The sequence below is a fragment of the Argiope bruennichi genome, chromosome 11 (assembly GCF_947563725.1).
Source record: "Argiope bruennichi chromosome 11, qqArgBrue1.1, whole genome shotgun sequence".
In the NCBI taxonomy this organism is placed as follows: domain Eukaryota; kingdom Metazoa; phylum Arthropoda; class Arachnida; order Araneae; family Araneidae; genus Argiope; species Argiope bruennichi.
The window spans coordinates 63958898-63979936 of NC_079161.1; the positions used below are offsets into that span (position 1 = coordinate 63958898).

At 28.9% G+C, this 21039-nt stretch overlaps 1 protein-coding gene across 6 annotated transcripts in view; it reads right to left on the minus strand.

Moving 5' to 3' along the window:
- Nucleotides 1-21039, minus strand: part of LOC129956914 (feline leukemia virus subgroup C receptor-related protein 2-like) — a 204357-nt gene that overhangs the window by 89839 nt on the left and 93479 nt on the right. The window contains exon 1 of one of the 6 annotated variants that reach the window (XM_056068947.1): nt 4964-5098. The exons of the other annotated variants lie outside the window; for them this stretch is intronic. The gene's annotated coding sequence lies outside the window, so the exon portion shown is untranslated. Of the gene's footprint in view, nt 1-4963; nt 5099-21039 lie in introns of those variants that run through there. 6 annotated transcript variants of the gene reach the window in all.

Consider the following 21039-nt stretch of genomic DNA (forward strand, 5'->3'; position numbering starts at 1 on the left):
ATTTTTCAGTAATACGAAATTTTTTTCAGTCTCTTGAAATTTTGATATCGTTCATTTTAAATTAAATCTATAATATGCATTTATTTGTATTCTAAATCAAGATTTAAAAAAAAATTGAAAACTGTTTTCGTTTCTGAATTGTTTTACGTAGCTGACATGTCTGTATTTTGAATATAAGAGAATACTCATTGAAGACTCTTCATTCAAAAGAACTGCTGTACAATCTATTCAATTAAAAATAAATCAGTATCAATTATCATTAAAATCAATATCAATTGAATAATATTCACAAACTGACTAAAGATTATTTTTAAAAATGTTTTCAAACACTGAAACTTGGCTTTGCAAAACGATATTTTAGTGAATCAAAATTTGCTTTTTGAAGGCTGTCTTCCAGGATTTCAAAATTCCAATATTTAATTAAAAATAATTCGACTAATCTATTCATATTCGAAAGTAGTATTATTTCATTTAAAAAAAGATTCGAATTTTAAAAACGACATTTTTATGTAATTCGAATAATATCTCAAACTTATTGAAGACGATTTTTCCGAATGTTTTCAAACACTTAAATGAAACTTTTTCAAAACGATATTTTAATTATATTTATTAATTAAATAAAATCGGAATAAGTTTTCGGAACTTTACCTTCCAAGATCACATATTATAAATATCTTTTGAAGTGAATCAAAATTTGGTTATAATTCTGAAAATAATATAAACATTACCAATTCCCATGGCATCTGCTGAAAAATATTTCTCAAGGTTGAAAATAATAAAAAATTGTTTGAAATCTAACAAAAGTAAAAAGTAACTTAATTCCATTAATATTTTATTAGTCGGTTACGCAATGGTCGAAACTAAATTGTGACGATATTTTCGATGAATTTGTAATAAAATATTACAAATTAATTCTAATAATTCACATATTAAATTTGTTTTACTTTATGAAATAAATATTTTTGCAATTTGATGTTTGAACAATCATTCATGCGATTAAAATATAAATAAAAACTATTTTTTTTTTAGTTTTCATGTATTCTTCAAGAAATATACACACCTATATCAATCAATAAACAGTAAAATGCAATAAATATTATTTGGTGGTAAAAATTTTGTTTTAAGTTTCGTTCACAATTCAAGATTGCCCAAATTTCACTTTTATTGAAGCTGACATTGATCTTTTGGAGTGGGCTAATTACCATAAGATATCGCCTAGGTGTACTTTTGAACTAAAACTTCCACTAATTCTAAAGATTTACTGCATTAATTTAATTCCAATTCTAAAAAAAAATTATTTAGTTATAGTTTTAAATATATTAAAAAGTTGGAGTTTTTAATTAGGCATTGATAGGGGTTTCGACATTGAATATGTTAAAGTATTGATTAGGATTCATTAGGTCTAAACAATTTACGTATTTTAACCACAGAAAATGATATTTTAGAAGATAAAAGGATATCAAAATTACTGATAAGTTTGCCACAAATAAATTGCGCAAAATATTTAAAAAAATAAGATAAACTTATTCATATTAATTAATTAAATAAATAACCTTAAAAATGTAAAATATTTATATACATATAAGCATGCATTACTGATTTACAGAAATTTGCATTTTATATTGTCTAAAAATCTAACATTTGTTTACTTAAATATATTTTTTTTTCTTATGCTAAAAATTATGATGTATATTTTTATATAATTCAAATAAACAATTTAAAAATGGCAAATAAAAGGTAGAGCTTATAAAATATTTATATTATTGTATTGCCTTAAATATCTACTATAGTTTTTATATTATATAAATCTATAGTACAGAATAAAAAAAATACCTACTTTTTACAATGAATACGTTCAAAATTATCAGATAAATGATCAAAGGTGATGAAAATCGACGATTTGCAAAATTCTGCAGCTTTCATTAAAGAAAAAAATGGCCTCTTTTATTTCCCTATTAATTTATTATTATAGAGCTATTATCGCACGGCTATAATAACTGAAACTTATAGTTAATATTCTGACGGGACGCCCAATTATTTTAGCTCAAGGAGCTCAAATTTGCTACGATAACTGTAGAAATAGAGAACTGAACATTATGTAGTAGTATCTCAAAGAATTGTAAAAATATATAGGAGGAAAAATATGCGTTTCAAATAACACGAAATAAAATTCTTTTTATTTCATGATAACTGCTGAATGAGAAGGAGAAAAAAAGTATTTTTTATCGTAGATGTCCTTCCTTGTTCATTATTATCTTTTATTGTCATATTATGCAAGATCTCTCTAATGCTGTATTTACAAGATTTATTTAAAATCATTCAAGACGAAACCAAGTTTCTGATGATTTTTACTTTCTCTGTAATGTAGTGTAAAGAAAGTATAGTAATCGTCAAAAAATTCGAACTTGAGGTTTCGATGAATCTCTACGATTTAGACCTCTTTGAGTTCGAAAAAAAAAAAATTAGAAAATGTCTGTTTGTCTACGACAAAGATAATTTTAAAAAATTTTGAGCTAGACGGTTGAAATTCGGTATATGGTCTTTACACCACATTCTCAGATTGCTATCAAATTTTGAGTAGAATCTGTTCAGAGGAAGTCCGTCTGTCCGGTTATTCAAATATAAGTTAACACGATAATTATAAAACAAAGTGATCAAGATAGATAAAATTCGGTACATTATAGAACTACATTATAGAATCAATATCTATAATGTAGACACTTATAAAATTTTGATCCAAATCCACTTTTGGAATTGACTGTCTGTCGGTCTCTACTTTCAGAAACATGTAAACGCGATTAACTTCAAAATCCAATGGATTAAATATATAAAATTTGGCATGAGATTTTGAATCTACCAGTGCAGTTTTGTGTCAAATTTTAGATTCAATAGTTTTGAGAAAAATACGACTAAAACACAAATTTGTGTTTAGATTCCATTCACTACAAGCCAGGGATTAATCGCCAAAACACTCGCCAAGGGTGACACGAAAGATTCAGTCAAAATTTAAATTTGCACTAAAAATTAATATTTCGTAACTATTGTACGCCAATGGTATGTAAGGCATTCTCAGGAATGACACCTTTAAGATAAAGTATGCGAGAAAGTTTTGGAAAGACCACTTCCGCCGGTTTATGATAGATTTTTGCATATGATTATTGTTGGGATCATGTTCTTCTACCGATTGTTCATCTCGATTTCAGATTACTTATGGCAGTATAACCATACCATTACTGCATACACAAGATTATTGCATATAAAATACCAAAGAAACAAGTGTTTTGATCATTTTATATGATAGATTTGGATATGATAGTCGTTGAGATAATGTATCCAACGACTGCTCAATTCAAGTTGGGACTATATTATTCAAGAAAAACTCACTGTTGTTGTACATACAAGATTTAATTAAGCGTGTTTTATATACCATACGAAACAAATTTTTGATAATTTTATGTGTTAGATTTTGTATATGATTGTTATTTGATGAATGTTCCCTAGCGTTCGTTCAGCTCAAGTCTAGACTATATTATGCAAGAATAGATTTATTATCGATGCAATATAAAATTTATTCAAAAGATTCTATCAATTATTGATTATTATCAATTGAAGTAAAATTTTTGATTATTTTATGTGTTAGATTTTGTATATGATGTTATTTGATGAATGTTCCCTAGTGTTGGTTCAATTCAAGTCTGGACTATATTATGCCAGAATAGGCTTATTATCGATGAAATATAAAATTTATTTAAATAATTCTATCAATTATTGATTATTATCAATTGAAGTAAAATTTTTGATTATTTTATACCCTAGATTTTGCATATAATTATTTTTGGGATAATGTCTTCTACAGATTGCTTAACTCAGGAACGAATCAAGATTTGAAAAGGGAAGGGGGGACTAAGACAACGTACGCGTCGGGACCCTCTTGTTCATATAAACCTTATAGAAAGTTAAATGAATTTGAGCTTTATAGTTTATTTATAGAAAATAAAAAAATGATAATATTTCCGTCAAGCTACCAATTATAAGAACATAATATTCAATAAAAGCATACATCAGTTGTTTACCTTACTTTTTTATTATATAAATACAGTAGTTACTGCAAAGTTTCGAATAATCCTCAATATTTAGGAGTAACATATAATATATCATCGGGACTATAGCATGGCAATTATTAAATAATCAATAATGTTTTCAGAATTTAAAATAAACATTTTCAGTAATTTTATAACATAAATATGTTAACATCAAAATGAACAGTATATCGATAATATTTCAATCAAAATGAACAGGATATCGATAATATTTCAATCAAAATGAACAGGATATCGAAAATATTTCAATCAAACTACCAGATATTATACATTAATATTTAATAAAAAGAAAAAATAGCTGTCTTTATTTTTTATAAAAATATCATAATTATTATATAATTTCTAATAATTTTCAATATTCAAGCGAAGCACATATTTGTAGTAATATTATAATAAACAATTTAAGCTAAATTATAGGGATTATCAAACAATATATAATATTTTCAGGACTTAAAATAAATATATTTTTTTAATTATACAGCATAAATTTGATATAATTGGTAATATCACATCATAAAGCAATTATAAAAATTCTCACAGCCTGTCAGATGTGAAGAAATATTTACTGAATATAAGCACAAACCTCTTCCCCAAATTTAATATTTTTAAGCATATAATAACAAGCTATCTATTTTTCATAATGTTAGTTTAATAGACGTAATATATGTAGCGATACAAATGAAAAGTGAGACGTTATTCGATTCAATAATAATAATAATACAAAAATTGCCATTCTATCCAATAATTAAATATCCTTTTCTTCATTTCTTATTTAAACATTTCGCAAAATAATGAAATTATACCCAACCAAACTATAACTCAAACACATTCATAATAAGCAAAATAAGAAACAAAGTACCAACCTCTAAGCGATGACTTGTTAACACGAAAGCCAACGACAGTGTTTCCTTTCAACTTTCACATATGCACAGACAGTAAAGCACTGTCTTTTTGGCTGTCCTTATAAAAGTCTGCAAACCCCAAACGCATCGTGAAAGGATAGGGAAGAGGGCAGCAAAGCCTTGAAGGTCAGGACAAAGTCCGCCACCAAGAGACTTAAGCATATACCTACGCAATATGGCGCGTTTCGAACTTTGCAATATAATAATTTTATCTTATATTCGATCAATAGAAACCAAAATTCGATAGTGATCTATAATTTTGTTTACAAGACCACACACCGAATTTTAATTATCGTAGTCTTATATTTTTTATCGCGTTCGTATGTGAATAAACAAACTGACAAATGGTCACTTCGCTAATGAATTTGATTCTATATATAACAGAGAGCTATAATTCTGATTATAAAATTTTACATAAAATGTTATCTCTCTAACTCTACGTTTCTTAGTTATTTAAATGAGGATGGACAGACAGACTTCTTATATACAAATTTCATTCAAAATTTGTTAAAAGTTTACAAATTTGATTTCATCCGTCTAGTGCAACGCGTTTTAGAGTTATATTGTATATCGTATCGGAAAAAGTAGACAGAGCGATTGACAGACAGATATAATTATAAAATATGTTTTTCGCTATCAGGATTGTTAAAAACATAGAAATTCATCAAAAGTTTGAATTTTTCGAAGATAACAGTGTTTTCTTCTTATAAATTTTGTATACGGAAACATTAAAATCAACGATAAATTTAAACAGATGGTTAACAGATGCAGTAGGAAGCGCACTTTAAAAAACTTAACGTCGCAACTTTTTTTTTTTTTTTTGAAATTAGCAATAGTTGTTTGAAGAAAAAGCGCTGGTGTGATAGTAAGAGAGGCATCCTCTTCAAAAGGTCGGTCAGTGCGATAAGGAAGTGAAGTGGGATCAGTGCAGTAAAGTCAACAACATGTTAGACATGAAATGTAACTTTCTTCCATTTGAGCATACATTAGATTTGAAATTGGTTTTTCACACTTCCATAAAAAATCTAACCTGTATTTAATCTTTATAAATATGGTATTTTTTTTTATTTTCATTATATTATAAGGAAATGCATGCCCTTTAAGAATGCATATTATCGTGGAGTCAAAAATTATATTCGTTACCTTTGATTTTGTTTCATAATCATAAGCCACTTTTCCTTCCCTTAAGTTTTCTTTCTTTCTTTCTTTCTTTTATACCCAAAGTAAAGATTTGGAATCAAAGTGTGAAATAAATGCATCTGGTATGGTCGGGTCTCGAACCTGGAGCCCCAAAGTTCCGAAAACGAGACCTTACCAACAGACACAGAGGCCTTATGAGCGACAATGAAGATTATGAAGAAGCTAATCCATTTTCCTTTGAAACTAAAAGTGCGGAAAACAACAACAACAACGCGTGACAACAAACAAGAAGTGAACGAAGTGTCATCAGTTAAAAAAACCCATGTCCATCAAGTTCTATCGAATTACAACTTAACTTTAATAATTAACCTCTTATAAATTTATATTTTATGATTTAGGAAATACGACTTTGGTGTTAGTATAGCGAACGGACCTGTTGTAATATTAAACGTATTTTTATTAGTAGCAATTAAGATTTTAATATTCAATGTTGTTGTTATTAAAATTTCTATTATTATCATCTCATTAATATGTTGCTTAACATCAGTCAATTTAAATATATACAAAGTATTTTATAAATAAAATGCAAACAGTTTGCATAAAATATTTATATAACACGAAAGGTTATGTTGTTTAGTCTAATACTGCACGTGCTGACTCATTTCCACTCAAAATATTCATAACAATTCGATAAAACTCTCACTCTCAGGCAGCTGTAACGAGTGATGATTAATCCAATATGTAAACAAACAAATCGTTTTTTATGCATATCTACAGGATAAGTCAAATAAATCAATTAAAACGTGTGCGTCGTAAAATAGAGTTCTCTTGCATGTATACAAAGTTTAACAAGTTTTAGATTGAGCTGTGAGATGATAGATTTTTTCAATGATAAGATGAAAAACGTATTTGTATCATCGTACCTTTAAAGTATTTGACCTTGTGTTGTTTAAAAATTAATTGCCTGTCTAGCACCCGAACTAATTATCGGAACAGATTGTCGTACCAAACAAGCTCTAATAATTGCATTCGATAACAGCAGTCAAGGTCACCTAAATAAATTTGTACGCTTTGAACTCGGATGATTTGATTCCCTAGTAGAATTAAACAAGGAATTTGAGCACCTATCGACCATTGAAAATATCAACTTGAGAGTAAATTAGTTAAAGAGAAAAAAAAATACCACGTGTTCCCCATTTAAAATCTTAGAATTTTTCAAATCGATGCCTTTTATCTTTCTCGTATACGTAATATAGAGAAAATGTAGTAATTGTCAAAAAATTCGAACTCGAGATTTTGACGGATCTCCACATTTCAGACCACCCTGAGTTCGAAAAACACATTTTTGGAGAATGAACATCTGTCTGTCTGTGACAAAGATAACTCAAAAATGCTTTGAGTAGACGGATGAAATTTGGTATACGGTCTTTAAATCAAATTTGTAGATTTCTTCAAATTTTGACTGAAGTCCGCTCAGAGAAAGTCTGTCTGTCCGGTTGTTCGCATATAAATTAGAACGATAACTACAAAAACGAAGGGAGCGGGATAGATAAGATTCGGAACACAGATTTACCATTCTAGTATAGATACATATCAATCTTGAGAAAAATCCAACAAGGGGTTGAGCTCTGTCAGTGTGAACCTTCAGAAGCATGTAATCGATCTAACTCAAAAACATAATGAATTAAATATATCAAATTATGTATGAGCCGGCGTCCTGGCATAGGGGTAGCGCATCTTCCCCGTAATCTAGGCATCCCGGTTCGGGCATGGTTGTTCTTCATCTGTGTTCTATCTGTGAGGTGTGTGAATGCGCCCCCTCCTCTGTAAAAAGGGGTTGTGGAAGCGAATATGTGTGTGTCATCTTTATATGAGCTAGAAGTCAGACTTCTGCCCTCGGGTTCTCAGGGGTCTTTACCCTCAGAAGCTACTGCACCCCTTTTCCGTGGCAACGTGGACACGACATCATCATCATCAAATTATGTATGAAAATTTATGACTTCAAGTGCAGTTTTGTGTCAAATCCTTGTTTCAATCTACTGAGACTAACATGTCTAAGGCGCAAATTCGTTTTTCAGATATCATTAATCGCCAAAAAATTCGCCAAGGATGACACGATAGATTCAATTAAAATGCTACATTCATCCCAAAAGTTAATATTTCGTAACTATTGCACGCCAATGCCATGTAAGGCATTCTCTGATGTGACAAGTTTATTAGAGAGTATGCGAGAAAGTTTGGTGGAGACCACTCTAGCGGATAAAAAAAGATTTTCAAATCACTTTCAAACATTTGATCGCTACGATTGGCAAGACTGATGAATATAGAGTATGAGCAACAACGACGTTACACCAGTAAAAAGCTCATGGATTAACTTTTGATAACGTTTAACTTTAAATAAAAATTATAATTTTGCAGGCAAAAAATTAATCTGGTACAATACAGAAGGCGTTGATTTGGTGAAAATAGAGGTGAGAGGAGAGATGGGAGGAAGAGATGTTTGCATCTAATAATAAAGTGAACTCTGATTATTCGCCAACTTAGAAAGCGCAAAAACTACGAATAACTCCAAATATTGTCCGAAAAAGATACTAATTCCCAATAAAATACTTTAGAGCCAGTTTTATTTACTATAAGATGCTTATACATTAATTTAAAATAAATGGAAAATTTATGCTCTTAAAATCTGATAATTCGCTTCTTTTTACAAAATAATAATTTTTTTTTATGTTAAAATATTATTTTTTATTTGTTATTGAATTTCTTTGGTAGCATTTTGAGTTTAACGAAGGTGGATAATCACAGTCATATTTAATAATAGTATGTAAAATACTTTTTATGCCATTCCTGAGGTTTCTTTCCCCCGCTTGAATTGCCTATATAAGCAATTAGGGATTGCAATACCGGTATACCGGGATACCGAATACCGGTATTTTGAGCCATTTGTACAATTTTGTAATACCGGTATTCACAAGTTTAAATACCGGTTTTTCGGTATTTAATAGAAATTTTTAAAATTGTCTCCACTATATGTTCAGGTATCGCGAACATACTAATATAGTATACGTTTTTGTTTTTATGTCTCCCTAACGGGCGAAATTAATTAGCTAATGAATGGCTTAATTAATTGCTTAAATCTAAATGAGCGAAGCATGGATTATCCCTGAAAGAAAATATTGTATCCATAACGACTGATGGAGCAACAATTATGAAAAAGTTGGAAAGTTGATGGGTGCAAATCAGCAATTGTGCTATGCACATGGAATTCAATTCGGAGTAATAGATGTATTATACCAAAAATATAAAGAACAGAAGAATCCAAATACTGTGGATATAGAAACTTCGGATTCCAACTTTGAAAAGAGTAAGAGTGAGAGTGACATTGACAATAAAGATAATGACAATGTAATTGTGGAAGAAGATATGGCTAATGAGAATGAAATATTAACCTATCAAGAATTGCTTCCTATAATTTATACAGTTCGAAAAATTGTTTAAATATTTAAACATTCCCATATAAAAAGCATATATTACTAAAATATATACTAACTGAAAATAAAACAGAATATATGTTAATATTAGATTCTAAAACACGTTGGAACAGTTTACTCCTAATGATGGAACGATTTTTGAAAATGAGAAATCCAATCCAAAAAGCAATAATCGACTTAAACCTGTAAATTAATTTTTCAGATAGTGAATTCGACTTAATATCCAGAAATATATCAGCTCTACTTCCAATAAAACTGACTACTGAGGCATTATGTCGGAGAGATTCTAATTCATCAACAGCTAATGCAACAATAAATTTCATGTTGCAGTCACTGAAAGAACGGCACACATTAGTATCTGAAGAATTATATATTACATTGAAAAATCGCACAGAAGAAAGGCATACCGAAATAGAAAATGTCTTACGGTATTTACATAATTCTAATGATTTTAAAAATGAAAATGAAAAGAAGAAAAAATAACCAATTCAAATCGATAGTGAAAAGGAATTGTCTCTTGAACAAAAATTAGAATTAGCGATAAATCAAAAAAATTCAACGAACCAAAATACAATGCAGAAATCAGCTATATCCAAAAGCATCCGACGAGAAATCGATTTATTTGAAGACGAGAGATTTAGAGGTAAGTACTTGGAAAAAGTATATCGCACATTGCTAACAGTATCACCAACTAGCTTAGATGCCGAAAGAGCGTTTTCGACAGCTGGTCATTTTTACATAAAATTACTTTTCAGGCTTAATGACAGTACAATGGATGCATTATACTTTTTTAGATCACATTTTAAAAATTTGTAATTGTACCACAAACTGAATAGTGATATTTACACTTTTTTTGTGATTTAAATAAATAAGATGTTCCTTTACTTTTTTGTGATTATATACTGCTATAATTTATAAGTTACAAATTAATTTTTGTGATATTTACACTCTCTAACAAAACTGGCAAATAAAACAAAGAAACACCTGTGTTTTCTTTCTTTTTCTAAAATTTCTAATACCGGTATTAAAACCGGTATCCCGGTATTAAGATTTAAAAAATACCGAATACCGATATTGAATTTTTGGTGCGGTATTGCAATCCCTATAAGCAATCAATTCGGAAGTTTGAGTTAAAATAAAGCAGTACGGTCGAAAACAACGCGACACTCGCATACAAGTGAGGAAAAAAACTGAATGGAAAAGTATGAATTGGGGTGGGAATCAAGACCAAAGAATGACGAAGAATTCCGGAAGTGCGAACATCCTTCCGCGAGATAGAATCGTCGGAAGATGTTAGTCTCAGCATACTGAAACGAACAGTATATATTCGTGCGCAGAAAAAGAGAAAAGGAATTATGAAAAAAAGGAAAGAGAAAAATGATAGAAAGAGGGCAAAAAGAAAGAGAGAGAGAGAAGAATTAAAGGTGAGAAAAGGAAAGGAATAAAAATTATAACATTATTAATAAAAAAATAAAAAATCATAAATTTGATTAATTTTAAAGGTTACGCTACAAAAAAATATCTTTATTTTCTATTCTATATATTTAAATAAGCAACTTACATAAAACTATTCCCATTTTTTTAACTCATAGAACTTAAAATATAATGGGGTTAAATCTCTTTTAATCAAACCCTGATATGAGATATATAAAAACTTAAAAACCCCAGTTGATCATAAAATGCATTTGTAATAGATAAAAATTTTGCGAACTATAAAATATTAGGACTATAATGTGTGTTTACATTGAATTATTAAAATAATAAAATTAGTTATTCAATATTAACCATAATTATTAAATACTCACTAATATTTAAGTGTAACAAAAAATAACCCATATACTAAAAATTTATTTTTCTTTACTATATCCGAAATTTTATAAGAAAGCGCCTATTTTCCACAATGAGACGAGGAACTGTGTACCTGAGACTTTATAAATTTATTTTTTGCTCTTGTAAAAGCGATTGGTTTCAAGAATTTACATAAGAAAAAAATTACAACTAATAGAAACTTTTAAACTCAAAAGATAATTTATGATGTAAAATTGATTCCACCATATTGTCATTGAGACGATATAAGTATTCAAACTATTAATATTCTATAGCATCAAGAAGTTAGAGAGTAATCTACAAACATTCTACAAAAAAAATAATTTAATGACTTATAAAAATGAGAGTAAGATCACGAGGAAAACGATATTTTAAATAAAGAAGAAATGTATAATATTTATTATTAAAGAAAGATGATTCCACAAATTTTGATGGTGACACAAATTTGAAAGATGATGACACAAATTTTGTATTATTATGCAGCATTTTTAAAACAAAATGCTGAATAATAATGCAAAAATTCATTTCCTGTAATATTATTTCCGTTCAAAAACGCGTTCACTGTAGCTCTAAGCGATATTTTTTATCTGTAGTAAAAACCGATAGGATCAACAGGAAATTCATCCTTTTTTTTCCAAAATTTGTGAAAATGGCTAAATTTTATAATTTTTTCAATATCTAAAGCATACCATCGATTTTTGTTGGTGCAAAATTTATTTGTACTGAAATAGACAACAAAACATTCAAGAGAGAGAAATAAATTATTGCAGACGATAAGGTTCACAGATTTTTGCAATCTTAAGTTTATCAGCTACGAATGCCAAAACAAGCTTACTAACTTTAAAAATCTAACTTTTCATTTTTATCGTTTGCTATTTTAATTCATAAATAAATCCCCCCCCCCCCAAAAAAAGGAACAAAATTAAATATTATTATTTTTTTTTCTATTATAGAATTCCAAATTACGGAAAAAGATTTTCTTCGCATTTTATTTTCGCTAAAATCTTTTTAATATTCTGTGAAGGTTTTGGTGACGATTTCGTGGCAATTAATTAAAAAGTTATATCTTTATTGATTGAAAAGTTATCATTGCAAAGGCCAAAAATACATCGCCGCCAAAGATTTGTTTAATAATGCGATTTAATATTTGAAAAACAATGAAAACAGCTTGAATTTTATTTTTATATTTTTCAACGAAAAATATTAATAAAAATTATGCAAAAAATTTGTGAAAAATTTTCATAATTAAATGAACATTATTAAAAAGTTTTTTAATATTAAAAAATGTATAAAATTTATTTTTTAAGAATAATATTTTTTGAAATTACAACAGGACAACGGCAAAATCTCATTTAAATCGCTAATTTAATTTCTAACTAATCAATAAAGTTTCTAATTTTAAAAAATTGCATTGAAGTTCACATTTCCACTTTCAAAAGAATATTTATTGGAAACTGAATAATTCTAGGTCAAACGACTTGTAAAGAGAGCGCCAACGCATACATACATACATTCTACGTAATTATTAATAGTGATAAAATTAATGATAAATAAATAAAATAACAGTAAAAATACTCGATTGAAATTATGCTTTGGAATTATTAATATTAATTAATATTTACTAAACTGAACTTTTCAGTAATTCAGGAAAATATTTTAACATTTAATGCCAATTTAAAAGATGAAAGCGCAATAGTATAAGTTCTATTTAAATAAATATTTATACATATTTATTTATTATGAATTAATGAATGTTTATTAATTAAGTTATATTAAAAAAAAGACGCAATCTGAAATTCAAGGAAAACGAAAAATAGCAAGTGGCAAAACAATTCTTCTATAGATTTTAGATTCTTTATTAAGATTTACGAATCTACTGTTATTACAAATGAGAAAAAAAAAATCACAACAAAATGTGAATTTTGAACAAATCAGATTCATATTACTTACAAGCAGCATCATTTAATACTGTAGAAATCCAATCAATTCTCCTAACACAGAAAAACTAAAAATAGCTGTAAATTACTGAAAATAAAACAATAATCTCCAAACATCATTATTTTATTTTCAGTAATGTGTCGCCATCTTTATTTGCCAATTGAAATAATTAAAATAATAGGAAGGGATGCTATTTATAGATTGAAAAACAAAGGATATTCGGTAATAAAGAGAATGAATTTATAACGCATTTGTCTTTCATGATTCTCTGAAATATCTCATCAAACAAACATCATTTCAGAAATAAATCAAGGAAAAACAGTTCGAAGAAATTATTCAAAACAACTCTAATTTGTGGTCATTACACCATTGCCGAACCATGCTCACCAAACCAGTTATCTGAGCAGTCCGAACCTCTACGGATAATTACTGTTTCTTTCACCGATTTTCAAACCACGCCCGGAGAAAATTTTAATACTACTTTTTTCATATTCAGAAACAGTTATAAAAATAATGAAAGTAAAATCTAATATATAGAAATCAATTTTCGTTGGTTCGCATTTTACGCGCTTCCATATCATTCATCCGATGGCGATAAAACTTTAACTTATTGCTTGCACTTTCGCGAAGGTTATAGGCATGGAACAATTACTATATCTAAGATATGGAAATGAATATTTGTTTGTTCGTATTTTATGCGGTGCCGTACCATTTATCCGATGGCGATAAAACTTTGCCAACTTATTGCTTTGAACTTAGAAAATCCATGTTTTTCATATAGCCATTTGTATGTTGGATGCTCGTGAGTCGGACAGCCAAGAAATGTATTTGTTTTTGCTGAAGACGGAAAAGAAAGAAAAAAAAAATATTATGTAGAAATGAAAGAAGGAAGGAAAGGATCAGGTAAAGTATGATCAAGCAATTCTAATGAGCTGTCATTGAGACAAAACTATAATGCATTTACGATTTTATAAGATAATGTGATAAGGGTAAATATATATATATATATATACTTTAAAAACAAGTCCAGGATAACTTTTTCTTGCTAAGCCAATAATGATGTCTAGGAAAGGAAAGAATCATATTATGTCTTGGACAAAATTTTACTATTACTAAGTGAGGAATGATGTTTAGGGATGTGAAAGAATCATATGATGTTTTAGATGATAGATGAAGTTAGCGTAGATAAAATGTGTGTTAACTAAAATCAAAGATAACATTCGCTAATCTCAACTCGAGACTTTATTCAAGGAACTTAATCTTGCATATGTTTTTATCCACAAGACGAAATGGCTCGAATCTTCCCAATTTAGAAAGATACAGAAATTATAAGAACATTCTAGAACAAACCGGAAATAACAAAGTAAATCAATAACAAAACAATTTTTAGGCAACTTGCCTGCAGACAGATGCGAACTTGCAAACTGTTGCTTTCAGTTCATAGGATTCTACCACTGAGCCATTCAGTCCGAGCCAAGACAGAACAAGTTTCGTTACAATTTTATACTGTTACTAAGCCAGCAATGATGCGTAGGTGTGAAAAATGATATTATGTCTTAGACTATACCAATCCTCAAGGTAGAATGCTTTCCCGCTAGTTTAAATTTAACCAGTTCTGAGACAGAGAATCAGCATTTTTTTTTTCATTCTTTCACATACAATGAGGAACTTTGCATTTTCAGAAAATTCTTATAGATCAATATGATTGATAAATTTCTTGCTATTGTTAATTAAAATGAAAAATAAAGCATTTGATACCATTCAATAGATTTAGCATTTCACATTTTATATATAATATAACTAACTAACCCCGTTAGTTATCTTTAATCACATCAAAATTTTAACTAGGGTCTGGCCAGTGTCAGAGATGTGCAACTTGTGCTGTAGCACAGAGCCTGCAGGGAATAAAATTCCTAATCCTAAATTTGAAAATTCGCTTATTTAGCTTTCCCATAGAACACAACAGAATCGTTAGTTAGTTACATTAACCCTCCAAGCGGCAACCCCGGAAAAAGACGGAATCTTTTCTCCCTTCAAAACGGCGGACCCGTCTATAGACGGAAACTAAAACCCCCTTAAAACTGTCACTGCCCGTATTTTTACGGGTTCCAGTTTTTCCCTACCCCCATTTCAAGCTGTGAGATAATGAGAAGGGAATGTGAGATAAGGAAAAGTGAATCGTTATCAGTGGACGATATGATTGATGTCTTCCTGCTCGCGCCCTTTTAAGCATTTTAAAATCTCGCTTACGTTCTGAGGCGTTACTTTTGAGATTTTGATAATAATTACGTATCCAAAATGAAATTTACATAACGAGAATAAAATTGAAAGTATGAAAATATATACCTGGAATGAATACATACATAAACTTATTATTATTAATAATTTGAAACATAAGATTTTAAAGCTTTCTAGCATAAGAAAATAGTTAATGTAAAAAATAAATAAAAAATATATAATTAAAATTTGACAAGTTTCTTTTTTATAGCGTGCTTTCATTTAAGGATTTTAGAATTGACATTGCTTATGCAACTTATTTTTGGAAATACGACACTAAACTTATTTACAGAATTTACTTAACGAACGAAACTTTTTAACTTTTAATGAATTATTTTTTTTAGTGTTCATTAATAAGTGTATTTCAAAACGGGGAGATATATAGAACCAATATATTAAAGTGCGATTTTTCGGAAAGATTAGTATTCGTTACATTAAATCCTTATTTTTATAACGTAATAAACTATATATGAAAATTGAATATTTGTTTCTTTCTTTAAACCTTATAGAATTTCACACTCTTTGACGAATTCGAACAAAAATGTAAGCATTGTAGAGATATAAGTTTCATTGTTTTTATATTTTTCCTCTGGTTTTTAATAATATTTTCAAAGTTAATATAAGCGCAGTTTTTAAAGGTTCTATTTTTTGTATCGAAATATTAATCTTATTTCACTGTACAATCTTATATATACATCGCACGATTCTGTTTATATGAAAGTGGTTTATATTGACATTTTTACTCTTAATGCTGAGTAATTTAATCCACGAATTTTAATCCACTTGAAAGTGAGTAAATGTGTGAGTTAAATGTGAGAATAAATAATTTTAAAATTGTTGCCATTATTTTAACTCTTTGATCTAATTTTATCTCATATGTTAGCATTTAAAAATTTTTTAAAGCGTACAACTGGCATTTAAACTATTTTCTCCTGTTTGGTCAGTTCGAGTTCACTGGATGTGAATTTAACAAACAAGACGGGATATGATCTTTGTTTTATTTTATTTTTGATCACGAGGGTAAAAAAAATTCGGAAACTCCCAATTCCATGTAATTTGAAATTCTTTATTCTTAATAACCTTTAGCCTCACATTTTCATTTTTTAAAAACAGAACTATTTTGAACAAGGGTGTCAGACATGAAGGTCGCTTGCGAATATTTCTATTAAAGTAGCGAATATCTCTAATTATAATGAATATGAATGTTCGTATTGGCGATCTCCAGATCAAACTGTTTGACTTAGAGCGAACGCACTTCGCCATTAAATAATTAAAAAACTGTTAACGTTCACCTCGAGAGGAAATTTTCAAAATTTTAATTAAAACTTCTGTTAATTAAAAATTATTTAAAATTTTACCATTTATCAGCGATAAAATACGAAATTATTCTAATATAATTTATACAATGTGTCATTTATATATTTGAATGTATCACCAAGAAAAATCCTACTTTGAGGTAAAAATAAGATCTTGAACTTTTAGTGTCTTATTTATTGAGATGCTAATTATGGAGCATTCTCTTCAGCCACATGGTTTATTTGTATTTCAGTAAAGAAATTTTTACCCCTTTGCTTTTAGCTTAGATCTTTTTAACCTTTTAACTAAATCATCATCAATGGGTAAAAAGCCGGAATGAAATATAAGGATAACAATGAAAACGTTTAGTTTCAATTCAAAAATAAAATATATTTTTAAAATATGCTAAAATATTTTTAATTTAATTAAAAGTGGGGGGAAAAATTTGAATTCACAATTAATGTACAAATTATTTTTCTACTGTGATATTTTCGAATGAACTTTAAAATTTTAATGATTTTTATTAACCCTTTAAAGGGCCTTTTTTTCCTAGTCATGTTGGAGTAAAATGCTTTTAAAATTAAGATTGGCCTAGGAAAAGTAATTCATTCAACTTATTAGATCAGTTTAATTTGATTTATTAATTAATTTTTCCCATTAATAACTAAGAAATAAATCAAGACACTTCATTTTATTTGAGATAAACAATTTAAACCTCTAACCTACAATTGAAGCCTTACTGAAAAATTCGTAAGAATTTATGCCAACTTACATAACTTTATTCAAAAATTGTTGAATTTGGTGATGAGCATACTTCCCTTGTCCCTTGAAAGGGTTAATTAAAATTTTAAAGAAATGATTCCCACTGTCCAATGTATGTAGATGCAGATTTCGGTAATTCTATTTCAAATTGTCTGGTCTGAAAAGTACCAATACAACCAGACAAGTAATGACACACACACTTGTCCATCTTTATTATTAACTTAGACGAATGTTTGTGCGTGGCGTCTATTAGATCTTCTATATATATCTTAGTGGAATATGCATCTTAGAAAATGAAAATGTGTAAAATGTTTTTTTTTTTTTTTTTACTTCTGAAAATTTTTAAAAATTATGAATTAAAAATAAAATGAGGTTTTTGAAGTGTATTCCATCATAACTTTCAAAATTATTACAGAATAAGAAGAAATTTTTGAAATTTTTTACTGAATAAGAGAAATGAGAAATCATCTGAGTCATTTCAAAAATTAAAAAGAAATATTCAGTATATACATAAAACTTTATTGCTGAATGATTCTATTCCCTGCATTTAGAAATTTAATAAGCCTGATTGGTTTCAACAAAACAGGTTTTGCATTAATTGAAGTTTATTCACTCATGTTTTAAATTAAGGAATTATTGTCGTGCAACTGACAGAAAATTCAAAAAATCTGCAATACAGAATGTTACAATGAGTCTGCAATAGTATGAATTATATGACTATCAAAATTTGAAATTTCAAGATGTTTTGCTAAAGAAAACATTTAATTAAAAATTTTATATTGGCTAGTAACCTCGACGTAACACATGTGCTGATCACCGAAAGCAGTAAATAATGTAAAAGTAATAAGTAAAAAAGATCAATGCAATTGTATTTGCAAAGCTTTTAAATTCAGATTTTTCTTTTTAATGATTCGTTTACCCCACGGTTTGTCGTTATCCGATTGCAAAATAGCAAGAGCTTTGATTCTAACCCGAAAAACTTAAAACTGAGATTTTTCAAAAATTGTAATTTATTTTAAAACAGTACTTAATATTCTGTAGGAACTTGATTTGAAGGTATTCAAAAAATTCCAGTTGCAAATGGTTAATTATGAGTCTAAATAATCTGTATTATTTGAGTCATTTTTCCAGGCCAAATTTGTATCATGAATATTACAAAGAAAAATGTTGACAATTATTTTTATTTGTTACAGTCATAAGGCGCATCTACCAGCTATTTCAGCATTACTGAATAACTGGACAATTAGCTTTGCCAATTAAATATTGTAAAGTATATTTAAATATAAAATTTTAATCATGCAGATAAATACTGAAAATCGATATATTTGAAAGTGAAAAATCGCATGAAATTCCCTAATTACACAATTATTTTTTTGAATACTGAAGAAACAAAGTTACAACGTAGTGTTACTTATCGCAACTAATGTCTTAAACACGCATTTTAAAATATTAAAATAAATTGGCAATGCGCTGAAAGGGTTTTTTTAAAAATTAAATCACTTGCACGTAATGTCAAGAAATAATTTCACAGTACTACGGAATAAAATAATTTGCGAAACATATTGCAATGAAAAAAAATATTAGATGAGGACTTTCAATTTATAAAAACTAGACTAGTATCAAAATAAACATGATAATAACTCATTCCTAACATATATTTTATGTATTGTTTTATAAAATAATCGAAAAACCTCCAAAAAAACCAATCACATTTTCGCATTTTCAATCGATGTTATTGTCAATCTCTTCCTAAGCACTGAAAGAAAAATGCTCTTAGAAATCGAAAGACTACGATAAGAAACACCTGCTACTCACAGCATGAAATTTGCTAATCACTTCCCACCTGCAGCGCTGAACTGACCGCAAAAGGGGAAAGCAATCCTTTTGACCAAACCGCGACATTTTTAAGGTTGAACCTGTTATTCCGGCGTGCCGCTTTCGGTAAGGATAGCAATCTGAAAGCCGCCGCCAGGAGGGTTAAAGTCCCATTTTAAAGCAACACTAGGGCTATTTGGGGACGGAGTTCGTAATTTTGAACCGTTTTCATACGACGAGGACGGCATATGAGCTGGCATCCCCGTCCCCTAACTTCCACACCAGCGGGGGGACGTTTGCCTCCGACGGACTTAACGTGCACCAGACCAGCTTGCACGACGGTTCTTTGGTGGAATCGGGTCTCGAACCTGAAACCGATTCCGAAGCTGAGACCTTACCAACAGGTCACAGCGACCCAGAATACAACAAAGGAAAAAAGAGTGGGAAGTTAACCGAAAACACCGGAACTGACGGGTGAGAACTATTTTCTTTTCCTTCAAGCAGTGTTTCGGCAACGAAACGCTACTGTGTAATCAATGCGACGAAGACACATTTCCCTCAATATGATGAAAAACTCTCAACTCTGATGAAACTAAGTTGTGCAGAAGTGAAGAGATGTCCTTCTATGGAGTTCTCAGGACAATTTCGGAACACAACATAGACGAGAGAATTCCAAAAATCCGCCCCAAACATCCCAAGTTCGAGCCTTGCTGATTCAGACGATGTTTCGATAAATGAAGGGACAATTTCAAATATATAAACCATTGCAAAATAAATAAATATGAGTATTATTGTCGTATTATTTTAGAGCACATTTAAGTTTTTTACTAACTACGATCCACCGTAAATTTTCAATAAAAAATGTGCGCAGATATATTCAATTTTTGATAAAATTAAAAACACGTTACATATTTTTTCGTAAAATCATGCCAAATTCTAAAAAAAAAATCACCATATATTAACTAAGAAGCTATAGTTGGGTTAATATATTCGACCATTTATCGCTTTAAAAAAAATTTTTTAGTTAGGGTATTGCGCCCTGTTCTTCAATTTAGCCCAAATGTCGAATCTTCTTTTGTGTTTTAAATATAAATTACGCCGAAGAAATATTTGTATACTTCGACCCCAATCGGAGTTAAGTAATATATACCAATACATGATTTATACCAAGCCTATATCGGCATATAACACAGACAGACAGACACACACACACACACACACACACGCACGCGCACGCGCACACATACATATATATATATATATATATATATATATATATATATATATATATATATATATATATATATATATATATATATATATATATATATATATATATATATATATATGATGTAAAAATCACTTTGGCATTGTATTATTTTCGGAAGTTATCTCGCAAAAAATGCCAACATTTCGCTTAATTCCTATTTACCTAAAATTTCAAAAAAATCTATCCGATGTGCACATTTTCTTCCTTCAAATTATACTAGT